The sequence below is a fragment of the Rhea americana genome, unplaced genomic scaffold, assembly GCF_003343005.1.
Source record: "Rhea americana isolate MKP2758 unplaced genomic scaffold, rheAme1 scaffold_24, whole genome shotgun sequence".
Taxonomy (NCBI): Eukaryota; Metazoa; Chordata; class Aves; order Rheiformes; family Rheidae; genus Rhea; species Rhea americana.
In genome coordinates, this window is record NW_028186357.1 from 3,745,622 (window position 1) to 3,771,153 (window position 25,532).

A 25,532-nucleotide genomic window follows, 5' to 3' on the forward strand; every position below is an offset into this window, starting at 1 on the left:
AGGCCGGGAGGGGAGCAGGAGCGCCGAAAAGGATGTGCACCCCCACCCCACTCCCCTCGTTTGCTTTGTTTGGGGATTATTATTATTTTTTTTTTTTAAAACCTTTCCCCGTACTCCTTGCCAGCCTTCACATTTCTGTCCAAGTGCAGTAATGCAGGATCTGCCTTATAGTTATGGCCAGAAAACCATCTGCGATCAGTCGGAAGTACCGTGCAAACCTGTGCTTCCCTCTAGCACTCAGTTTAGTATAAAACTTTCCTTTTTTTCCTTTTGTCAACCACGGTGGCAGGTTTTGCTTCCTGACTTGCAGAATCAGACAAAGTGCTGGGGCTGATTTTTGCCCCCTACCCTCCCACAAGCTATTTTTTTTCTGCAATGAAAAAAAAAAAAAAAAAAAAAAAAGTCATTGGATTGTTTGTTTGTTTGCTTTGGTTTAGTTTGATTTGGTTTTGATTTAAAGCCTGCTGACAATGGTCAAATGCCTCTTCCTGCAAAGAGCTGCTCGGAGGGGATAGCCCCACCGTGCAGGGTTAGACGGACAGGAGATGTTTGCGGTTCTCTTCAGGGTGCAGCTATTCAGCGCATGTGTGTCACTTTACTATTTCTTTAAAATTTAATTGGGATCAGGCAATCGAATGCCTCCAAATTTTTGCCTCTTCAGGCTGCAATAAAGCCACTTATAATTTATAATCAAAGTTTGGTGTCGTTAAACTAAACTGTAAAACCGACTTCAGGGTTTCAGTCATAAAATAAATATATGATAAATATTGCAATGGGGCTTGAGTAGCACAGCTAACAGCACAGTGAATGCTTATATATATATACACACGTGTACACATATATGTATACACATAGTTCAAGAGGTAAGACAGATCTAAATAATACCTTACTGGGATGTATGCTTTCTTTGTAGAATTGAAGCTAAGATAGATTTATAGCCCAAGTAGTTACTTTAAATACAGAATGAAGTGTTAATTTATTAAAGTCATTTATGCATCCACATTATTTTTATGTCCTTATTTATATTTTTCTGTAATATGGAGCAATGTAATATTCATCCTGGGTTTTTCTGTCTGTTGACTGTAGCACTCCTTTGCTTAGATTTTTTTTCTAACAAGGCAGCTCATTTAGAAAGAAATGTTTATGTGAAGTGCTTGTCAGTTGGCATTTTTACTGGTGTGCTAACCCAAAGGTAAAATATAAAGGCACGTCTTTTCCTTGCTGGCTTGTTGCTACTAGAAGGGTTCCTCCCTTGTTAGCTTGATAAATAATTTTACTAGCGGGAATCTGCTGAATTTTTATGCTTGCTGTCTATTTTCTGCTTGCTGCAAATAAATTTCAGCACTCAGAGGGCACTAAAACTCCAAACACATGGTATTTTCCCATTTTGTTGCTGGTTGCCTAAAATATTTATTTCATCTTGTGTTTTTAATTAAATCTTTTTTTAAAAGGAAAAAGAATAAGAAACCCTCAAGTTTTGCAATTATTTCCAAATGAAGGTTTTAGCTCAGATTGTACTTGTTATATAACCTCAAGATTTTACAGTATGTTATCACAGGTAAACTAAATAGGTAGAGTTAAATCAGTCATTACTCCAACTACCTAATGGTTTTCAAATGATGCGCAAGAATTATTTATTGGCATATCATCCATTTAAGCCTTTCTTGCAATTTATCATATACTCTTAGTTTTCCCAACTTGCAGTCAGGTAAGCTAATTCAGCTGCTGAAGCGAGCACCCTAGCTCTACAAGGGAATGCAGCAAGAAGGTTGATGTTTTCATTGCCGTGGCACAGAAGGCAGAAAAGTATTTGGAAGATGTTGAGCTGGGGAGGCTAGAGGSGAAGAGGATTGGTTGGTGCTTCCTTAGGACTGTTTTACAGTTGCTGAAGCTTTGTGTTTTAATACTGAATCTAACTCAAACGAGCAAGACGTGTTCCCTGCCGAACCCTTTCCTCCCCCCTGTAGCGAGCTCTGGGTATCGGAGGGTGCCGTGCGACTGCTGAGCGTTTGAAGGCTCCGTCCTCCTCGGCAGGACGTCGCTGCCCGGTGTCCGGCCTGGCGGGCCCCGGGGCTTTGCAGAGATCTTAGACGAGCAGATTTTGGAGCCGGCCTTTCACTTTGGGATGTGGAGGTGAAACATTGTTTTACAGAGGAGGAGGTATCGCGAGGGCGGAAGGGCAGAGCAGAAGGCAAAGGGAGCTTTGCCGCTCCGTGCAGCGCTTCGCTCCAGCCGCGCCAGCGTTCGGGTCAGCTCAGGGCTGAGACCCTCGTGTACGCCTGTGGCAGAGTCCGTACTGCTTAGAGGGGTCTTCTCAGCCATCAGAAAGTTTTTAAAAATGTCAGAGACCAGCTTTGCATGCCTTTAATTTCCCTTGTATAAGCAGCAGAAAGCCGCATGCCCACGAAGATGCCAGGATAATCCACCCGAAATTTTAGAATTATTTACATTTTTTAGCACAATTCATTTCAAAGCAATTCCTCAGCCTTTGGCCGAGCTCTAACATTCTTACACCAACCACCCTCCCATTCGTTTGCTTATTTGCATAAGAATCAGGTGTCAGATTTTAACCGTTCAAGCTGCTGCTGCGGTCCCAAAGGCGCTGGAGCTGCCCTGCGGCTTTTTCAGCTACCCAAGCGCAGCCCCAATCCAGGAATTGGGCGGAGGGAAGAAATCATGCCCAACCCCCGGGTAGCTAGGGGAAGAACTTGGGCTTCAGTGGGTTGAATACCCATGGGAGAGCTGCTGGAGGAGTCAGATGGCCAGGAGGGTTAAGGGGGTCTCCAGAGGCCAACGCGGTCCGTCCCCTCGCCCCCGGGCAGCATCAGCCRGGTGGATGTTACTCCTTGCAGACCTTAGCAGAACCTGCTTTTGAAGCCCTTCGTGGAGAGCCCGGAGTACCCCGTCGCTCCTCCGAAGCGCTTCCCGTTTGCCGCGGCGCCAGGGCCCCGCGGCTGGCGGCGGCCACCTCGCCTCTCTCGCTGACCCTTGGCATATTTGCAGACTCTTGTTATGTCTTGCTGCAGCCTTCTTCTCTCTAGACTAAACAAGCCCGTGGTGTTTTTCAGCCTTTCTTCGTAGGTTATGGTCACGGCTTTGTTATTGAATGTCTTGTCGGAGGAGTCTGCACRCAGTAAACTTGCTGCAATTCAATTTACCTGTGTTGAAAAGGGCTGTTAGGATGCTGCCTTGGGGCTTCACGACAACTGAAAGAGGAATAACTTAATTCTGACCCTGCTAATTTTTTTTCTTTTTCCTGTAGGAAAGAGGGGAGGGAGCATTGCTTTACCTGCCTGCGCTAGCTACAGCCTCCCCACAAATTTGCCCTCGTAATGGGGATGCTACTGTGATGCTGCAGTGCAATGGGCAGTGCTTTTTTTATTTTTTTTTTCTTTTTTGTGTGTGTGTGAACTATGTTTTCAGCAATGGTAAATCATGATGTCAAAGTTACATAATTTTATATATATAAGTAAGTATAGATGATAGTGTTTACTTTATAGTATGCAGTCCTTGAGTTTGTCCACAGTTGCATTTTGTGTTGTCAAGGAGAAAGGCCGTTTGAACAGAGCGAGTGCTTTTGGAGGAATTCCGAATTTCCTGTTTTCTTTCATCTTTTTCCTCTGTGCAGTCTCTGTGAAAGAGTCTCCTTCCTCTCTTCCATCCTTCCTTCTCTTTTTCAGCTCTTCCTTCTCTTTTTTTTCCCTGCATTCCTTTATCATGTCCTGAGGACGCACGAGACGTGGCTGAGCCAGTAAATGCCTTTCCAGCCGGCTGTGGCAGGGTGATAGAGCATTTGTACCTTTCCAGATGTTACCAGCCACAAGGAAGAGGCAGCACTTCGCAGGGCATTTGCAAAGCAGAAGAGCCTTTGGCACATGAGCTTCCTTCCTTTCAACAGCTTCCATGTGGCTATGGCCATCTGCACGCGGGATTTCCGCTCTGGTGGCATTGCCAGTCAGCTCTGGTGTTTCAAGAGCTTCCTGCTTTGGCRTGGGTTTGGGTAGATCTAGCCTTTACCTTGTGGCAGAAAATTTGTTCCTAAGTGCCACAGATGAAGAGGAGCCAAAGAGGACTTTTCAGCCATCTGCACAGACCTGGGTGTAAAGGTAGGCTGTAGGTTCCTTTTAAAAAGTTGACAGTGGCATTAGGGTCCTCTCAATAGACATTCCCTTGGTCTTCATGGGAAGTTGAGGGGAAATGGAGCCTTCTAATTCAGCTTTTCTGGTTGCTGTTGTGCCTTACCTGGAAGGTTTGTGGGGGAGATGTCCTGGAGCAAAACAGAAGTATTTACTTGCAAGAAAATATTTCTGAGGGACCTCTGGTCTAGAGTGTGCTGGTACGAACTGCCCCAGAGCTGGGACGGTCAGCAGGGCAGAATGCCAGGAAGCGTCTCAGAGGTGGTTTGTAACTYCTGCAAGATTCTGCTTTCCTTCAGGCCTTATCGAAAGTCCTGCCTTGAAAGCTGCTAAAGGGATGTAAATGGCATAAACTGTTGCCTTGCCTTTCTAGCTCAGACACCACTCCTGGAAATGAGATGGTGCGAGTTTTTACCATCAATGGCTCGAGCTTATTCCAGAGGAAGGTTCTCTGGGGCCGCCCATGAGGCGTCTTAGCTTCTGAAGGGCAGTTTAACGCGCAGCAGTGCCCTTGTGCAGCTTGTGCCAGCCGCTCTCAGGACAGCCGCTTGCTGCTTTGCAATAGCCGGCTCTTGGAGAGCCGTTTTCAGCTTTTGGATCTCCGGGAACTTTATCATGGAGGTTAGTGTCATTATCCTCATGTTACAGAAGGTGATTTACCTAAAGTCACCCAGCAGATTTAGGTAGGGAGGCAGGTCACCTGAATCCCAAGCCATGCCTGCTCTGAAACTAGACTGTTTCTTTAGGGGAATTGTATGGGTGAAGGCAGAGGACAATAAACTTTATTGTGGAAAATCTGAATTTGGTATGGCAGTCAGCTTTATGTATGAGCTGCAGTCTTGTCAGTGTGGACCTTATTCATATGTGTTTGAGTATGATCTAACAGCGTGGCCCCCAGTTGTGGCATCCGTAGCACTACCAGTTAGCACCAATACCTTTAACGCAAGTCAGTGGGAGCATGGGTCACCTGGGAATACTGGGACTCTGACTGGGGAAAGGACAGCCGTAAGCACAGTCAATGCTGTTGTCCCTTCCCTGATGTACGTAGCAACCTAGCCCGAAGTGCAAACGAAACGGTGTCCTTTACCTCTGCGGGCTGCCTCTGTAAAGGAAGGTCTCTGTTTAACCCTGGAGTCTCTGGGTAGAGAAGAGACACCAGTAAAGGTACGTTTGTGCCTTTGGGAACCGCAAGCCAAAGCATTCCCAGTGGGTCGCAGATCTGGAGATGGGGGTATTTGTCTGCATGGTACTTTGTGAGGGGAAGTTAAAAATTCTGTGAAGAAAAAGATGTCTGTCTCCTCTTTATACGCATATCAAAGATGCCATCTCTCTTGCATCGTCCAAGACTCTGCCTCAGCCTTGCATGACATCCCCTTTCTTGCATGACTTTTTTGGACATCCATATCCTCTCAGTGATCTCTCTGTCATGGATCATACTTAAATTGTTTCACCCAAATGTATAAACTCTGTGTACACAATGAAAGAGTATGTAGAATCTCTTAAAAAAGGAATGTCTTTGAGAAATACTTGCGTAGCTCAGTTATGTAGGATGTAAGATGATAGTGACCTTGCTGAGCCATAAGCTCAAATCCAAGATGAAGCAGCAGAAGTGAAAATATGTGCTTCCTTCTCTAAAGAATGGGATTAGGGACTAATTTCTACCAAGCAGGAGAAGAGAGAGAAAAATGTATTGTCTTCCTTACAGGAGTTCATTTTTCTTTACAAAGTGATTAATGCATTACTATAGCAAATTTATTGTGTAGCCTGATTACCATTGCATAATAAATCAAAACAACTGTGACTGTCATGGTGATAAGGCTGGCATGATTTTGTCTCCCTTAAAAAAGGTTTGTAAGTTAAGCTTAACTTTTTAGCTTTCTGCATTTCTGGAATAAAATTTATTTTGGCCATTACAACTCTATCTGTTTGAAACTGCACCAAAAGGAAATAAGTTGTTCAAAAGGATGGTATATTATTGTGAGGATTTTACCTTCATTCAATTTGCAAAAGAAGCTGAACATCAGCATTAAAATGGAAATGGAGTTCAGGAGAAAATAACTCACTTGTCTTTAAAAAAAAAAAAAAAAAGTTGTAACATTTAAAAGGGACTTTTCAAATATCAAGGATGGACAACCCAATTAAATTAACTGCATTATGTTCATGGTTGTTAACACCTCAGGCTCAGTTTTTCTCAGGCTACCATGGCTTGCTCAGGGCTTGTCTGTGCCTGCATGAGAGACTTCCAAGGAGCAGTGGGAAGAAGTGCTGGTGGCTAATTAGAGTCGTGTTCTCTGCATCGCAGCAAAATCGGTACTCCAGTGTAGGGCTAGGGGGTGCTGTTATTGTGCCAAAGTGGGAGCCCGAGTGAGCCCCGGGCTCGTTAGGCATCTCTTGACTGTGTGGGCATCATCCCACTGTCCAAGCCCTATTGCACTCTGTCGTTTTGGATGCACCTTTTGTTTGTTTCTTTCTTTCTCTTTCCTTCTCTCCATGCACGCACGTGAAAGGAGTCACACTTCTGTGCTAACATGTAGTTCATATATATGATGTCTGAAAGTGGGGCRAGATAAGTGTAGTTCATATATATGATGTCTGAAAGTGGGGCAAGGTTTACTCCTGTGGAATCGTCCAACCTTTGGAAGTCATGGTGTGAAAAGAGGGCTTGCACTCAAGCACATGGATGCCCATTTGGCTCATGCTTCTCACCTCAGTGAGAAGGTACCAGTGCAGGGTAATAGCAAACTGTTTCAGTGCCGGGGAGCTYCCATGTCCTGGTTTTCTCCTCCCTGCTGTGCCTATCTCCTTCCCTCTCCTGTTGCTCCTACAAGCCATCGTTACTCTAGGCCTCCTCTTTGTAGGAGCACCAACAGCTTTGACCTTGCAGARAGCACTTGTGTACCTTGGTTCATCATTGGTATGTCTTTCTCCGTGTCTTCCATAGAACATTTGGGACCTAGCAGGGAGCATGGCAGATGTAGTTGGTGGAAAATGTGATTGACTTCCAAGCTGATACCACAGATCTATGTTGCAGGCTGAAAATTGCCTACAAAAAAAGGTGCAGGCAAAGTTTCTTGCATAGTTATATGAATTTTCTGGTGTAAAGAAAGACTGAAAACACTAGTTGCTCCAGCCTGTTGTAGTACAACTCTAGGGAGGTAGACTCAAACAGCTTTGGATTAGGAGCTCTAGAAAAACTTTTTCTCTGCTATAATAAGAACAAGCGAAGGTGACAAGGGTGAAAATCTCCTCTCTGTCCTCTGAAAATCCTGTATTTTCTCTCTGTAAAAGAGACCTCTTCATCTTGTCTCTGAGAGGCTCCAGCCTCACTGACGTGTGTTGCATCATGGATATAAGGGTAGGAAGTGATTCCTCAGAGCTGGTGTGAGTTGGTTGGAAGACCCGCTTTCCCGTGCGTGTATCTGAGCAATACCATGCCTATTCACAGCAGTCGAAGCATTGCTTTATTTGGATTGCGGTACTCACCTTGGGTTAGGAGTTGGGGGGGTTGTACTCCGCTTCTCAAAGTGTTTCAGCCACAAGAGGCACTAGTTAGTAGTTTGTTTTCAAAAAATTGAGTGTCTTTGCAGGATTTGAAGTCCCTGGACCACAGGACTCTTGACGTTTGTTGGGTTTCTTTTCCTTCTTTCACTTTTTCTCCATTTACTTTGACATCTGTCTTGAAGCCAATGGGTTCCAAGAAAAAAAGATCTCTATTTAGGTATGAATTACTTCTTTCAAAAGGAGGGRRAAAAAAAAAGAATAACCCCCCTACCCCAAAAGACGTTACTTGGTACAATCAAACATCATAAAGAAAAAAAGACTGAAGTTTTTTGGGCAGACTTTCAAGGGCTCACTTTTTTTTTTTTTTTTTTTTTTTGCCTTCCCTTGAGTGTTTCAAACATCTTGAAAATAAACTAGCATGTTTCAAAAGGAAAGATAGATGTGTCTGTTCAAATAGACACTGCATTTGGAATTGGTGCCTCTGGTTGTTAAACAGAATCCTTGTTTAACATCCTCATTAAGAACTGTGACTTGCCACCAGTTTTATGAAGATCAAGTAATTTACTTTTCAAGTAAATTAAAGCAAATTTCTCTGTGGTGACAAGTCAATAAAACAATGGAAGGCTCAAGTTTTTCAATCACCCAACATCTGTTCCTTGTTTTTCTCTAGATCTAAATGCCCTGTGTACAGTGATAGGTGAGCAGAATGAGAACCAATAGCTGTAATGTGATTTTCTTTCTTTCTTTTTTCTTTTTTTAAATAACACTACAAGCATTGTCCCTTTTTAGAAAGTGTAATTTTCTAGTTTCCTGTGGCAGCAAATTCAGAGCTCCATTGACACGGGAGTGGTGACAGTTGATAGCTTCGATTCTGTATTTTGTTGCTGGAAACACAGTAGATATTCTTGCAGAATAGTGTGAGTGGTGAGCSACTTCTCAGAACACCAGTCAGGGTGAATGAGATCCTCATCTTCTGTCCAAGCCACCCACACCACTGACAAACACCTCCAAAACAGAGGGCATTCAGATGCTTTCTGAGCAGTGGTGGGAACTAGGTTGTATAAAACCTCATTGAAACCACTTCCACGTTGTACCCACGCTCAACATGTTTGTCTTGAAACATTGTCTCGGAGAAAAACTAGCAGATGGAAAACAAGGTATTAGCCCCATTTTATGTTTCAACAAGTGCAGAATGCGAACGGCAATGTATTTGTTTTAAATGTTCCCGAGGATTTGGCGTTTTGTGGTGTGAGAACTGGCTCTCCGCTGAGTGGAGTGTTTGAATGTGGATTTGCTCTGTGTGGGAAATGCTGGCACAGTGGAAAAGGCAGGGGAAAACTCAGCTGGGAAAGTAAGAGGGGGCTGGATGTTTTTCACTTGGTGCAGAAATCTTTTGCTATCCTCTCTTAAGAGGGTGATTTGTCTTGGACAGGGTAGTGTTGGCTCTCTGAGTGATAGAGGAAGGCAGGAAGTCATTACTGGATGCGTATGAAAATTAGAGAGCTTTAGATCATTTTAGAGACTTTTAAAAAAAAGGTCAGTGAGAGTCCAGAGGGTTATGTTGCCTGACCTATCCAACCCTTTGAAATCTGCTTGCTCTCAGGCATACAGCTACGAACCCTATCTTCTCAGGTGTAGATTCCCTTTTATCTTATGATGTCTCCTTTTGAGTCTTCRAATTCAAGAGCTTTGGTAGGAGTGGTTTGCCCTCACGCAGATCTTTATGGGACCAGGAAATAGGTTGTTCTGCTTTATAGGAAACCCGTAAGTAGGTCTCTACCAAATTCAAGGTACCTGGCTGTGGAAAGCAGGCTGCTTTTCCTTTGCTGACTCTTCTAGAAAAGGCCTGAGAATCTCTTTAAAAGCTTCTGTGATGCTATGTTAGCTTTTAATATACTCAATATACTCATTTTGAACTCTGCTCTGAAGGATGAGTACTGTTGCAATCACCACATAAAAAAAAAAAAAAAAGAAAAAAAGAAAAATTTTGGATCACAAAAGAAATGGTAGCATTTTTGTCCATGCTAAGATTTTTATTATTATTATTTATTTATTTTTGTAACTGCTGTCTATCTGTATTGTTGCCTTCCACTGTTTTGTAGCGGAACACTGGAAGATATCATTTTAAATAGCTTCCTCTGCTTTCTTCTTTTCCATATAAAGCACTGAGTCAATGGAGGAGGCTGATGAGTCACCCAGTGAAGATGTCACTTTCTGGGGTATGTTGTTCATGTGCTGTCATGCAGAAAAGAAGTGGTGATATTTGGATGTAGGGGTTCCCTCTAAATCCAGTTCATGGCAGTAGCAACTTTTGCTGTAATTTCAGTGGCCTTTGGATGGATCCTTTCCTTGTTGCTGTTGTCATCAGGCTCAGGCTTGTGATATCCTGAACTGTAGGTACAAAGCCAATGCACAGATGCATCTTTTTAAGAAAAGTGCTTTCTGGGCAAGCACTGAGTCCCGGCAATCTGCATTCAGTGCAGAAAAGGAGCTTACTGCAGTGAGGGTCACTCGAGACTACCAAAATAGGATGATACAGTGCCCACCTGGAACAAGAACCCTGGTGGCTCCTTGCCCCAGGTCCCTGGCAGCACTGGGGCCAAGTCTTTTTAAGGAAGCTCATTTAAAATTGAAAGCCTTTTTGTGTGTTTGTGTGTGTGTCACTGTTTTTAGACACCAAGTAGAAACCAAGCAGATCAGACCATCCAGGGCCAAGTTTCTTCAGCATGTTGCTGATAAATAGACAAAGATTGCCAAGTTGTGTGCAGGTTGACCTTAAGAGTGGTCTGTGTTCTGGCTGAGGCCAGAAACCTTGATTGTTCTTGCCATAAAAATGACCTCAGAGATAGTTTCTTGACAGGAAGCAGGTCTCCCTAAATTGTATAGTCAGAAGCTGTGAGGTCTTCCTCCAAAGCAAGCAGGGATCATTGGACCTTGGCTATGATTCTCAATCCTCATGGTCCTCACAGCCTCATCAGATGATCTTCACTGCTACTTTATTAACAGGATAGTGTTATAACAACAGCTGCTGCTTTGATGTTCCTTATACTCATTTTTATTGTTATTGTTTTGCAGTTTTGCATGGCCAGAGGTAGGGACTTGCATCCTCGGCTCTGACTGTGGCATGTCTATGCCTGAACCAGCTGGAGATGTAGTATCTGGAAGAGATGAGGAGCCAATTCTCCACTGTGCAGAAGGTTCTTGTGTCTGAGTAGAAAGATTTGATTTGTATGAGTAGGTAGATTTGCTTCTGGAACAGTGCTGCAGGCCACAGGTGGCAAAGGAAGGACACCGGCTGTTTATCAGGAATTGTGATTTGAGCCTTAGTGACATGGTAACGCYCCTAGGTCTAGGGGCATGCCTTATCTCATTTTGACACCCCAAGGGGCCAACGTGGCCGAAAGCACAGCCCGCTTCCTGCGGGAAGGAGCTGGGAGCGTGCCAGGGAGCTGTGGCGCATTCCAGCAAGATCCTTCCCCTGGGGCATGGCAGGACAAGATCTTGGGAGCGTTGTGGAGGGACCTGCCCCACTGCTCAGGCTGCTGAAACTGGGCTTGGGAAGCATACCAGTGGCACTGCCGTTTCGTATTAAGCTCTGCCCAATCATAACTAGATTGCCAGAAGAGAAACTGTTGTTATTCTACCTAGGAACTATGTCCTTTGAATGAAATGGAAGCTGATTAGAGACAGAAATTGAGCTGAAAGCACCATTCCAATCAGACAGGACTCTGAGGCTAGGAAAAACATTATTAAACTTTGATAGGAGAATTTGATCAAAGAGGGGAGTGCAGAGCAAGTCAAGGTGGGACGAGGAGAGTGATTTTTTTTTTTTTCTCACCTGAAACTTCCCTAGCTTGTTTAGGCAATGCAATAGCTATTTTTTCTCTCTTCTTGTTACTTCTCACAGGACTCGCTGCTGTACAGTCGAGGTCTTACCTCTTTGTAGGGGCTGGTGCTTATTCRCTGTGGTATTTATTGTTATCCTTAGCGATAAAATCCAAACTTTTAATTTTGGGGATGGGGAAAGCACAGCTGTGCCGAGCCAAATATTTTGGAGTGTGTAATGTCTGTTTATTGCAGACCTTTAGTACGAAAGATCACAGATGCAGCTACTGGAGTAATCTGTTTCTTTACATTTTTCTTTTTGTCACAAAAAATATGTATACTTCTGTATCTTACTGCAAACGCCTTACTTTCATGTCTTGTTATGTGGCTAGAGGATAACTGTGCCTCGGAGAACGCTGCTGCCCACCAGTGCCTGCTGCGTACTGGCTTTTCTTTCTTGCCTTTCAGGACCAAATCAAATTCCCATGAAACCCAATGGAAAAGTTTCTTTTGACTTTAATGACGGTTGTCCCGAGCTGTTAGCGCAAACATGGAACGGGTGTATTAAAGTGCAAAATTAATTTTATTCAAAGGGAACCTCATTCTGTGAGAAGCTGAGCATCCTTTGCCATGTGAGAAGCATCCTTGATGTCTCTTGGATTCAGTGGGAGATTYGGCTGTGAAGTTCCTCCCAGGAGGTGCTCAGCCGTGGACAGGATGGGGCCTTTTTGCCTTATGAGCCATTCTGAGAGCTAATGCCGAAATACATTCATGTAGCTGTTTGAATTCACAGGTCATACAGTTTATCTCAAGATCTGCTCAGAGGCGAGTGTGAAATAATAATGCTTTCCACTTCCTGGGTGCCTTTCATCTTTCCAAATATTTATTAATTAGCCCTCCAAACACCCCTGTGAGGCAGATAAGATATGGATGGATACAGCTCCTTTCACGCACCAGTGGAATCAAGCAGCTGTCTAACTGTATCAAACAACCTTGCCCGCAGTCTGGGGCAGATTAGGAAGTGGATAACATACCCGTATCTTGTTGAGGGTGCAGAGAGAATTTCACTAGGCAGAATTTAATTACCTCTGCTGGAATTTAGCCAGTATGCCGAGGCTTGCCTCCCTCCTTTTATTGCTTTCACTGCAGAGCCGGTAGCTTCGTCGGGTCCTTGTCCCATCTAAACRACGACCCTTTGTACAACACTTCCCTCAACACTGTGCTGAAAGYTTGGCTGAGTGTGCATTTGCTGGGAGGTCTCTAGTTGTACCTCCTGCAGCATCAGAGCCTCTTCTGGGTCCATCGTTTAGGACCTGACCTGCTCTGGCCATGTGGCGAGGTCTTCTGGGGCCGTACCCTGGATGGCAGCAGCTGGGTGGTGATTCCAGGTGATGGGGCTTTGTGTCACTAATGGATGGATAATGTTAGCCTGGCTCTGCWGATAGCGCTCTTACCTTTATCCGAGGAGGTGTTAAGATCCCCCCTTCTGCAAGAGGTGCTTGTGATCAGACCGAGTCTGATACCACAGTGCAGCACCAAAAAAGATGTTTCAGTGTGAGAACTGCTGTTCTTCAGAGACAGGTTTAGAAAGTGAGGTCTTAGGTGTGCCGTAGCAGAAGCCTCTGTTGTAGTTCCAGAAAAAGAATTCTCTGTCTTGCCTGATTTTATGCCCCAGGTGTCTACCTTGGGCTCTGGAGGGCGCAGGCCTGAGACAGAGAAGTCACTTCTGTGACTCTCCACGTGTCACATTTCCCTAAAGTGTCACCCCGGCACCTTTACCTTGGTGAGCAATGTCCCGAACCTGATACCGGGATCCATCTCTGGTGTCTCCCAGGTGACTGGAGCTGCAAAAATGAATTCCCTTCTATTTGCTGCTGCAGCCTGTAATTCTGGAGTATAGAAATGTTGAAGCTAGAACTCAAATTTTACCTATTTTGTCTTAATGCTTTTTAATAAATCTCCTGACACTCTTTAAAGCTTCAAAGAGTGCAATTTATTGTAAAACTACGCTTACTGTATTTTATATCCACTGTAATTGCTTGTTTCATCTAATTCAGATTATACTAGTGGATAACAAGGACTAGCTCCATATAGAAAGAGATGAATTGTTAATCAAGAAAGTTTTGAAATTAAGATTTTAAACATACATACGAGATATACATGCAACATTTAGAAATACATCTGAAAGGACTTATGCAATGTGCTTTAATCAAATCTTGAGAAGGAAATGACCAATACATCAAATCTGGGAAAGAAATTGACCAATAAATCAAATCTGGAAATGCAAGTGACAGATAAATCAGGTCTAAAAAGAAAACAACCAGTATATCAAATTCRTGGTGTATTTATTAAAGTAAGGAATTGCTTTGTATGTGACTGGGTCTGCATGTTACAATCACRCTAATTAAGTACTTGAAATCTTTCAATAAGGTATTATGTATGCAGGCATGTACATACACACCTACACAGAGTGAGCACACATCTCCTTGCAGTGTTGGAAGACACACTAACAGCGTGTAGTATTTACCTCGACCTTCTAGGTGTGCCTCAGTTTGAAATCTCACCATTTCAGTATCCACATGTCACTAGAAGTGAGCAGCATATGATTCCAACTCTTTCAGAAATGGTAATTGTTAGTATAGCCCAGATTTTTAAAATGATGAGACATGCTTGCTCTGAAAGCTTTCTGCTTTTGTTTTCTGATTCTAATTGTATACTAGCAGCAACACAAACTCCTTTGGCTAATTCACGGAATTTTGACAGACAGTTTGGGCCCAAAGCATATTTTCAAGATCAAGACTATAAAAACCTCACTATAGAAAAATCATCATTTGCCTCACTGACTTTGATTTACATCTCTGTTACAGAGCCATGAAATTTAAAATAAGATGACCTAAATTGTCCTATAATAATGTGGGCACGGACATATACTCCTGGTGGCAGAGTTTCCCTGTCACTATACCAAATGAAATCTAGTTTTTAGTGCCAATCAGTTAGGCATCATTAACCCTTTAAGAATGTTATTAGCATTCACACAAAGCTTTTCATCATATAACAAATGTTATCAGACTAAACTTGTTGAGGTCGAAGAATCCAAGCCACTAAGATTTAGGACTTTTTTTGTCCTCTGCAGTAATACACAGATACTTGCYGTCAAGTGAAATATAAGGTGTTAGCAGTGATTTTAAAAGGCTTGTAAAAACATAGAATTTAAGTTAAAAGCAGTCCTCCTCCTTGAGTTGTGCCCATCTTAGACTGGAATTATATCCTTCTTCCCACTGCATCTCTTTTTTGGTCTATAGTAGAAAAATTGCTCTGTACATGAATCGGCCGGGATCCAGGAATGAAAATTGCTTTGGTGTTTGCTATTACATTATAGTGCTCTCCATTCTGATTTTTTTTTCTCAGTTCATGTTGTTCTTTTTGCAATAAGTGTATGTTTGAATTGAATTGAAAAGTAGCATATTAAAGAACTGGTTTTCATAGCTGTTTATGTCCTTTCATCCAAAGAAGTGTGAGAAAAGCAATCAAGGTCTGAGATTGACATGCTAAAGCAAGAACTATCAGAGAAAGCGTCTCGCCATTGGAGTGTTGAATATTTGCATACCTAGTTTGTTTAAATTAGTCCAGACTAAACCACTGTATTTATGGAACTGGGCTTCAGCCTGCGGTCAGGCCTTTAAGGAAGAACTTAGTTCAGGTTAAAGTAATTATTAATGCGTTCCCCCAGCCTTGTGCCTCTGAGTGTGTCAAAATGTAGCATTTATAACCCAACTCGGGTGTTATTTAGACTTCCCGTCACTCTGTTTTTCAACAGATGGCATCTAGGTGACTTGTGGCCCTACAAATGGGATGAATGGTGTGATCTAGAGGAGCTTAAAAAGTAATTGCAAAGACAAATTAATATCAGCGTAGGAAATGGAAAGCAGCCTCACTTGGAAGTGAAATTTCCAATCAGTAGCTTTTACATTGAAGGTGGTGYTTGATTTATATTTACTGCGGTATAAATAAAGGGATGTAGACAGTAGTATTGTGTTCAGTAATTTCTCTTGCAGGCGTTTGGGATGAGCTTCCCRTGAGACAGGCTGCAAGACCAGCCTCTGCTCCCCCGGCAGAGCACTGCACCTTTCAACTAGGGTTTGGGAAAGGGGTTGCTTGTGCAGCTCAGATGAAATATCCTGGGGTTYGGGGCTCTGAAGAGCCCGGGTTAATGTTTTGCTGATGAATTAGCATGGCCCAGTGTGGATTACTTGCTGAGACTCTGTGTGCACATGTGGGAATTCAGGTGCAGAGAGCAGTCAGTGTTAAGAAAACAGTGAGGATTTAGAAAATCAAGTGCACAAATTCTGTGACTGAAAGGAACCTTTAACTGCTGTCTGTGGGTCTGAGATACATTCATATTAGATGAACACATAAGTATTAATAATACAGGCAGTAATTTTCTGACAGTGGCCCTGCTAGCATGAGAGGTTGGCACCCTAGTCCATAACATCCCCACTGCTGAAAGTCAGTGGGAACAAAAGAAGCCAACAAATTTGGGYTGGGACATAGCTTAAAGCATAATTTTCCCTTTTAGCTTAGCTCTGAAGTAGCTTTTCAGTATTAGTCCTACATCATCCGTGAATAGAGGCTCGTAGTCGACTGGAGATGATCCATGCTTGGAGTCCTACAGAAATCGTCCGGGTTGCAGGTGCGTTCTTGCTTCCTGGCTGTGTGCAAGCACTGGGGTGCCGTGACGATTTTGAAAAGAAGCCTGTTGGGTGATTTGTTCTCTCCTGTGCTAGCTCTTCTGCTTTTATGGGCCAAAAGCAACGTAAAGGAAAGCTTAAGCTGATCTCCAGCTGCTTTGATTTTGGTAAGACTCAGATATATGTGTCTAAGTATGAACTCAAATGCTTTAATGAATCAAGATCTAAACTCACATTAAATTCACATCTTAGTAAGACTAATGCTCAAGAAAGTAGAGGTTGTTTGTTGTTCTGTTCTAATGCAGTCCTTTTTGGTATAACACATTTTACAGCTATATGTAAATTCACAATGATATATGAAACAGTTTTTCCCGTCATATGCTGTCTTTGTTGCTACCTTTTCYGAACCTTTACCTCAGTAGAAAAGAGCATTTAAAAAAATACACTTAAAAATGTGAATGTGTGCAAAGGACTTAAAAGCTGAAAATGTAGAAATCGTTTTAATTGAAGCTTTGGAGGCCTTAAGAAATTTCAAAAAGAAATTGAGAAGCATAAAAAATTCTGAAGGGTTTTTTGTTGTTGTTGTTGCTGTTTGAAAAATGAAAGTAATGGCTATAAATATGTGCATTGAAGAGATGAAGCTTTTCTTCTGACAGCTTGTACATCAAGTTTTGGCATGATGGAGTTGGAAACGGTAGAAATCAGAATTTGATAAAACAAGCTTGTGGGGTCCATTCTCTCAAAGATTCATGCATGCTGCATGATTTCAGGGAAAAAAAGTCATGCAAATGGCCTGGATTTTTTTAGCTGTATCCAGCTATTAAGAAAATAAGAGTGTGAAATGTGCTGTTTATAGACAGTTTGGGATATTGTAATGGCAAGAATTCTGCTGTAACATTGTCACTGTTGAAATCAGCTTATTTGCTGCAGCTGTGTAGTATTTAGGCAGGGGAAAATGACAGGTAGAGTTGGGTGTAATTTCAGCCATTCCTTAGAGGAGCAGAGAACGTTTCCGAAGTCTGATTGGTGCATTGTTTTCCACAGTTTTTCCTTTTTGCACTATTTCTGCATTTCCCAAACGGTACGGAGGTATCYGATAAAATGGGGAAGATCTCGGTGGTGGCGTTTTTTAGCAGGGCCGGGGTGAAGCGCGTTGCTTTGGGGGGARAGCGCCTTTCCCGCAAGAGGCTGCGCGGAGGCACCCGGGGAGCCCGAGCCGTGGTGGGCGGCGAAGGGCTCCTGCTGCAGCGCCCGTGCGCCTGGCGTTGGGGGGCTTTGGGYGGGCGCTGAGCTGCAGGGGCAGGGAGGAGAGGGCGAGGGCTCTCCCGTCCCGGTGACCGGCCTCGGCGTTTGCCTCGGAGGAAGACACGCACCTGCCTGCGGGCTGCACGCTTGGCCACCGGCTTTGCAGCCCCCGTCCTGGGCTTCTGCTGCGGAAAAGCCGAATAAACCCTCTTTCCTCTCTGGAGCCGTGCGGTCGGACGGGTGGGGACCTCTTGCTTTAGCATCACTCCGAAGGCGAGGGGAGCAGCGCCGGCATTTTAGGGGAGGAGAGGGAAGGGGCCGGAGACGGTGGGGCTGCGTTCGTGCTCCCTCACTCCCGAAAGGCTTAGCAAAACAAAATAGAAAAAGAAAAGGTTCCAGCAGCAGGGAGTGAACGGCTGGAATTTCCTTAATATTAACTGAGCTTTAGGCAGCAAGCCTTAACGTGAAGAATTATTTTTAATTAATAGCTTTTCCCCTACTTTGGAGCTCAGCGGGAGGACCTCCTTTGCATTGCACAAGGAGACGAGATAGGAGCAGTCCTGGTTTTGTAACTGATAACTATTTCAGGCCAACTGCATTGCCTGGAATAACTTTGTATTCAGAAAAAGAACAAAATGTTACATCAAAAGATACCTCCTTCTGGTTCTTGGGTTTAAATCGCCTCCCTAGATAAACGCGCAGCCTGGCCAGGAGTGAGTTGATGGATTGTTAAGAGTCTCTTGGCCAAATTCTTCTCTCTGGTCCCCCCTCCGCCGCACCTCTGCCTTATCAGCGTGGCACTTGGCCCCAACGGGTGACCTCTGCGGGCCGCCGAGCAGTCGCCGCGCCGCGAGGGATGCAGGGCGGCGGGGGCTCCTCCCCGTCCCCGGCCGCCGGGGTCCTCCACGCGAACCAGCCGAGGTCCCGGTGGGGACGGAGACAGGAAGGTGGTGTGAATTTGTATTACTCCAACACAATGGGTTTGTTCAGAGACAGTTTTCAGGCAGTAAATGGCTCCTTTGTGTGAGCTCCCTCCCTGCGGTAGCGCGCCGAGCTGTGTATGTGCATATCATTTTGCCTGGGTATTAACGAGCAGGAAGGCTCCCCGGCTCCGGCTGCTCTCGGGCTCCGTCCTCCTCCTCCTCTCTTCTCCCCACCTTCCTGCRCCCCCTGCCCCAGCACCCCCTTCAGACAAAATTAGCAAAGTAAGTAATGAGTTTAGGGAAAAATAGGAGCAAGCCTTTCCTTTTTTTTCCTTCCCCTAGTCTGAGAAGGGTAAGGGATGGCTCAGCGCATCTTTTTACGAGTGGCTTCTTGGGAGTCGGGACATTTGCTTGTTATCCTGTAGCCGTGTAAGAGGGTGATCGTCATGGACCGTAAAGTAACGGGAAGTCTCACAGCCCCACCAGCTCGGTAATACAGTACGTTGCTCACACAGGAGAGAGGGATTTATAGTGTTGCCTTGTATTTTTTAACATATTTTTTTCTGCTATTTATTTACAACCTAGCCCATCAGGTCTTGTTTTGTCCCCTGTCTCCCTCCCCTCCTATCTTAATTCTGCATGCTCCTTTAGAAGTGTAGGAGCCATAGCAGAGTCCAAAAAAAAAAGAAAAGAAAAGAAAAGGAGAGAAAAAACAAAAGGTCGATTTAGGTGGAGGAACAGCATGGATAAAGGTTGAACTTTGAGATATTCACCCCTCCTCCCTTGCAAACAGTATTCATTGTCTAAGCAGAAGCAAGGTTGGAATAAATATCTGCTTTTCTAGGCTGTGGGGAAAGCGAGGAGAGGATGAAGCTGGGCAGGAAAGGAAAGAAAATGAGAAAGAGTGTATTTCTTGTTATCAAACTTGTCAAGCTATTTTCCTTATGAGGTTTTGTTAAAGCCCAGTGTCTTTCTCTTATTTAAATAAGTATAATCTCCGAAGGAGTTTTGAGTTGCAGCTTTTCAAAGCAGTGGGGTGTAGTTGCGTTTTATTAGCTGTCATTGCAGATCTGATGCAGTCATGTCTGAGGCTGTAAATTCCTTGATGCTGTCAAGGCAGGGTAGTCGCGAGTGACGGTGGGTGCCTGCCTTCCCCAGCTCTCCTTTGAAAGTCAGCTCTTCACGCCGCTGAAGATCGGGGCAGGGTTTCTCCACTGAGCAGGTGGCATCGGCCGGGTGGTGCTCCCCGGGTGACTGTGCCTYGTCTTGCAATGGGTGAAGCGTTAGTAGCTATCGGATGGAAAGGGAGGATTGCAGCTCATGCAGCCGTAGCCTTAATAATTAAGCAGCTGTTGTGGCACCTTGTCTCTTGGTTAGTGCTGGAGACTGGTCCCAAATCCCTTGCTTTTACTGGGATCCTCGTGATGAAAGCATGGGGCGTTGCGTTGTTGACCGTGGTTTGGGRTTTGGTGTTATCTGCTCCCGCTCAAACAACTCTCGCATAAGCTGCAGCAATGAGTTATCTGTGCGGGGGGTCAAAGAGAGGACGTTAAATAGTCAGCAGCTCTCTTAATCTTAGGAGAAGAATCCTCATTTGCTTGAATGTGTGCTGATCAAAGCGTGATAGGAGCTGGGACTCCATGCAGCAAAAGCTATTTCCCTTTTTTTTTTTTTTTTTTTTTTTTTTTTTTTTTTTAGGGTAGAAAGGAAAAGCACCAGGAATTTTGAATTGTTGGAACTTTTCCTCTTGTGGTTCAACTAATGCAGCATCTAGAGTCTACTACACCTGACCAGCGCTTATCCATGTTAACTATCAGCTAACATAATCTGAAGCCCTAGGAAAATAGGTTGTAGCACAGATGTAAGACACTGAAGGAAGACAGTAATTTTTTCCTGTAGATGGGAAATGCATATGTTGCCTCACTCACTTGTCATTACTGAAACTATAGGTAGGGACAAAAATAGAAACTACTGACAGCTTGATTTCTTCATGCTGGCACTGAGCTACAGTGGAGCTCTACAAGACCCTATAAATATGCAAGCGAAGGGAAATCCTACACAAGTGCTATCATACTGCTATAGGACTGAATAGAATTAGCTTTATTGCAACCAAACAGTATGGACAGAGTCTGCTTTTCAGAGCTTCCCTATCTAGCAAACAATGTAAAATGTGAACCAAAGGCTGCTAATCTGGCCTGTTTACTGGGAACAGTTCCAAAATATATTGTTGGAAATGACTAGAAAAAGCTTTCCACTGCAGCCCTTATGGTGCAGCCCTTTCTTCCTTTTAAAGTGAAATGTCCTTGCAGAAATTAAATTCTGGGAGAGGAGGGGGGGGGGAAGAAAAAAAGAAAGGCAAAGGGATCACTGTGGCTTAAAGCACTTATTAAAATTTGTGGCGGATGCAGCGTGAATTGCAAACTCAACCCCCTCCCCCAAAMCCTAAACCAACACAAGCAAGCCAACGCCATGAATAGCTCTTCCTAGCTTCCTGCGCGTTGAATATGTATGGTAAAGGACAAGGAGCCAGGAGTCGCTCCGTTTTGCTTTGCTTGGAATATTTTTGCTCGTTTGGTACGTGGAGGTCGGGGCGATGCCAGCGGGGGGCTGCCGCCGCCGCGGCTCGCCGTGGAGCGCCGAGCGTCCGACCGTGCGAGCGCGGCTCCCCGCGCCGGCGCCCGGGAGAGGGAGGCCGCTCGTGGGGCCGCGAGCGGGGCGGAGGAACGCCCCGGGCACGTTCGCGCCTCCGCCGCCTGTATGCATAGCCGGAAGGTGAAATGGGAGTAAAGCAAAACGCAGGGGACCGCGACGAGGTGGAAAGGACCCCTCAGACCTGGCGTCCTTGAAGTTTTCCTCTTTATTCTTGCGTCTTGCTCTTGACAGAAGTTACTGTTTGTAGCATCTCGCGAGCGCTGCCAAGCGTGCCCCCTCTCAAGAGGACGCCGTAATCCTCTTACTTGCATCCGCGTCTCTAACGCCGCTGCATCTCCCCGGCTTTTTAAGCTGCAGTTGTAAGTTTGCTTCGCGGTTTAGCGGCCCTCGCTGCTTCTCCGAAGGTGGCGGCTCATCGCGAGCTCTTTCTTCCTGCCTAGAAAGGAGCAGCGTACGCAGCTCGGGGGGAGCTTTCCGAGCCGCGTCCTGGCGCAGGCAGAAAGCCGTGACCCCGGGGACGGTGGGAGTGAAACGTTGCCAAAACGCACCGGGGACGGGAGACGCGTCTTTGCTTCGGCCCGTCCGATTTAAGCGCAGTTATCCGGGAAACCGCGAGCAGGAGCGAGGAGGACCGGTCCCCAACGGGAGGCAGCAATTTGTTGGCCAACTTGTACGTTACTGTTTTATTGTCCATACTGCAAAGCACTTACGGCTTAATAAACACGAYCATAAAAAAGCCACGGAAGCTTAGATTGCAGGAAGGCTCAGAGATCAGGCTTAGCTGCGATCCGAGGTCGTCGGCTCGCCTATCAAATCATGTCACCTTCATTAATAACTGAACCGTTGACCCTTAAACCCTAGCAGCTTTCCTCTGGCCTTCCTCTGATTTCCTAAAAACTGCAGGTTTTGTCCCGTGGGCTGCAAACCCTTGAGGGCTGGTGCAGTTTTTCCTGGCTGAGGGACTGAAGCTCTCTGCCTCCCCTGCTCCCGGCTCTTCCGTTCTTAAGCCTCTCCTTTTTTTTTTTTTTTTTTTTTTTTTCCCCGCCTCATTTTGCCAGATTTTGCCCCAGTCCGCTCTGGGCAGCGGGTGCAGGAGCGTGCCGGGGGCCGCGGGCGGCAGGGGCTCGGAGGCAGAGCCGGGAGCTGAGGAGGTGCGAGCGGGGCCCCGCGCGTCCCGGCCTCCAGCCGCGCCGGGGCAGCAGCGCCCCGCTCCCCTCTGGGCTCGTTGGTTTGGTTTTTCTTTTTCTTTTTTCCTCTTCCCCAAGCAGTGYTTTCGCCCCTTCTCGGGAGCCGACCTTTGCGAGCGGGCCGGGGCGGTGGGGGCGCCGGCCGCTCCGTCGCTGCAGCCCCCCCGGCGCCCTCCCCCGGGAGCTCGCCGGGGCTGCGCGAGGTGCAGAGAGCAGTGTTTGCATTTTCTGTTGTCTTGCCAAGTTAGAATGGGATTAAATGCTCTCAAGGTCTCTGGACTATCACTTTACCCAAAACATCCATCCCAAGCATTCGAAGAGGCCCAGAGACTCTGCATAGCTATTTATTTTAAATGCCTGATTAAAATTTCATGAAAACAGGAAGTCGGGGGAAAAGAATAGATTGCAGGAACGATGAAATCCAGGGCTTTGTCATTTTTAGCTCAACAACACACAACAATGAAAAAAAACGCTGCACGTTCAATTGTAAGTAAGGGATATTTTCACGATCGTACTGAGGCCACTAATAGCATATTTTGACRTTGGCTGGGGAGTTCATGAACTGAGAATGAAACCTATTTTTTGTCTTAACTTATTATACAGTTTTGATTCTGTTTAGAAATTGTCAGCTTAAGGTAACCTGAAGTCGCTGTACTTAAACCCCACAAATATTAAGTTTTTTTTTTTTTGATACTCCATTGTTTTTTCTGTCTCAGCAGTAATAAATATTGCAATACCCCATCCTTAACAATGCTGCAGCTCTTCTGTCCTGGTAGCTTTCTGCCTTTTCAATGCTTAAGCATATCTAATTATCAGAATAAATGGAGAGTGGGAACAGAAGACTGATTTTTCTGAATATCAAATGCAAAGGATCTTCATGGTTTGTCTTGCTTCTAGGGAGCATATTTCTTGTGCATAACTGGATGTCTTCCTTTCACAAGGAAGAATCCTCTTTGCTGAAAATATGAATTGGAAGCAAAGTTTAGCCAGGCTTCATTCTGAAAAGATTTAGAGTTTGAGCCACAGGCCATGAGGTTTTTTTTTTGTTTTGCTTTCTTGTTTTGGCTCTGGGTAGCAGGACCTCTGCTAAATGGCCCTCAGCCATTTTCTCATCTAGTCGCTTTGACTACACCTTATTCCCTGCCTTGTCACCCCAAAAAGGTCCCGGGGCCCTTAGGAAACAGCGGTGTCCCGCTGTGTTGGCCCCCCCAACACGGATTGATGCTGAAGTCCTTTACCAGCCTCTGGCTGCCAAGACAGCGTACGGCCGAGTCTGGGCTGGAGTGCCTGTTGGCCCTGAGTAAGGAAGAATTATGATAGCTTAGTGACAAAATAAGTGTCACTTGCCAGCGTCGAATTAATCGTGTACGTTGGTGAGAGGCCGTTGCTTGGTGCGCGTCACCCCACGTCCTTCCTCGCTTCTGTTTCACGTCATGGGGTCTTCCCGGTGCAGATGCTGCTTAGCCACTTAAAGAGCCACCGGGGGCAAAAAAAAAAAAAAAAAAAAAAAAAAAAAAAAAAGGTATACTGGAACAAATGAGCCTGAAAGCTTGAAGCCTTCATTTGTAAATCTTTTTTCCTGCAGACAGTCATGCTTTTGTGGCCTGTCAGATTCCTCCATTATTTCAGATGTAAAAATCTTACTGAAATTTGATAGGAATTATTACTAGTGTTAGTTAATTGACTGGCTAAGTGCACACTTGTAGTAAGACTTTTTCCCACAAATTACTTTTCCCCTTGTTAGATGAGTCTCTGGCCAGCTGGACGTCTGGTATCTTGAGGTGAGAGGCTTTTAAGTTGTGGTTTAATGGCTCTACCAGTTTGCAAGACTTAAGCTGCTCATTTGCTAATTGATTGCGTCAGAAGGAGGAAGAAAATTGGCTGCTCCCGAATGTCCCTTATGCTTTGAGAAAGCACCACAATAATTTCTAGGAGGCTTCGGCAAAGGTGAAGCGCAGCTTGGCGCCCGGCAGCCCCGCGCAGTGCCAACGTGGGACGGGTGGCGGGGCTCGGGGGCCGTCGTCCCAAGGTGCGCCCGCGCGTCTCTTCGGAAGGGAAGCCTTTCTTTTCTTTTTTTAAATTTTATTTATTTATTTATTTAATTTTCGGTCAGTTAAGGGAGATTTGAGCTGCAGGAAAACACTTCCCTCCCCCCTAAACACCGCAAGGAGAAAGTGAACGAGGGTCCCCGGAGACCGGGAATGACGTGCGGAGGGGCGGTGGCAGCTGAGCTCGGGGGAAGGAAAAAAAAACAAAAAAAAAAAAAACAAAAAAAAAAACCACAGGGTTGTAGGTTTAAGCAGAAGTGGGTCAAGTGTTTTTAGAAACTTGACAGGGCCGTTTCCTCCTTCGCTATCGCCGCAATATCAGCGCGAGCTTTTCCTTTTCCGATAGCAGTCCTCCGTAATCGCGTTGCTGCAGTGTGCTCTGGCCAGATCCCTGGCTCGCGTGCGCTCAGCTTGCGTCGCTGCGAGCTGCCGAGAGGCTGAGTTGCACAGAGGTTAATACAACCTCCGTTACATTACGTTAATGTAATTAAGGGAACCTTTGTCTGGCTGCTAGGAATCCTAACGAACGGGGTTTATTCTGCTTCTGGAACTAGGAGGGGACCCCAAAAGCTCATGCTGTGTTACGGAGCCTGAAAGCGAATCATGCCGGGGTGAAGCGCGCTTATCTCCGGGGTGGAGTGTAAAACCGTAGCACGGCATATGGGATCAGGCTCTAGGGGAGGGCCGCAAACGCCGATTCCGGACAAAACTACAGGGAACAGGGTTCAAATCACCAGACATTCAATGTTGCTGACACACGAAAGTGAACAGCGCAGTGCTGCAGAAATGCCTGTAAGTGCATTTTGGTGGACAAAATCTTGCTGTAATATGAAGAATATGTAAACAAGACAACAAATTCAAAAGATGTAATTTTAAAAATTATTATTATTATTATTATTTTAATGCTTTGCAATCCCTAGGAGAGGGCTTTCCCTTGTTGTTTCAGTGCCCAAACACCCTCAGCTCTCCCTTTAACGGGCACAGGGCTCTGGCAGGCTCTGCAGGTATTTGGGGTGCTTTGCGCTTGAAGCTGCTGGGACCGTTCCCAGCCTGTCCCTGCCCTCTGGCTGGTGCCACCTGTCCCCCGCTGTTCCTTTCTCTGCAGGCTTTTTCCTCCCTCCCTCGTTCCCAAGCGACTTCTCGGCGAGCTGGCAGCATGTCCAGGTTAACAGAAAGTGTAAGGTTTTGATAACCTGCAGCAAATGTTTTCCATCTCCCAGAAGAGTGCCGCACTGAAAAACAATTTGGAGAAGACAGAAGCGGGGATCTGGTTTCATTTTTGGTACAGTGAGGACAGTTCCTGGCTGTGAGCTCTTACCAGCGCAGT

General features: G+C 45.3%; 1 long non-coding RNA gene across 1 annotated transcript in view; it reads left to right on the forward strand.

Annotated features, from left to right (window-relative positions):
- The window catches only part of LOC146595068 (uncharacterized), a 558,681-nt gene that overhangs the window by 515,502 nt on the left and 17,647 nt on the right, over window positions 1-25,532 (forward strand). The window lies entirely within an intron of this gene.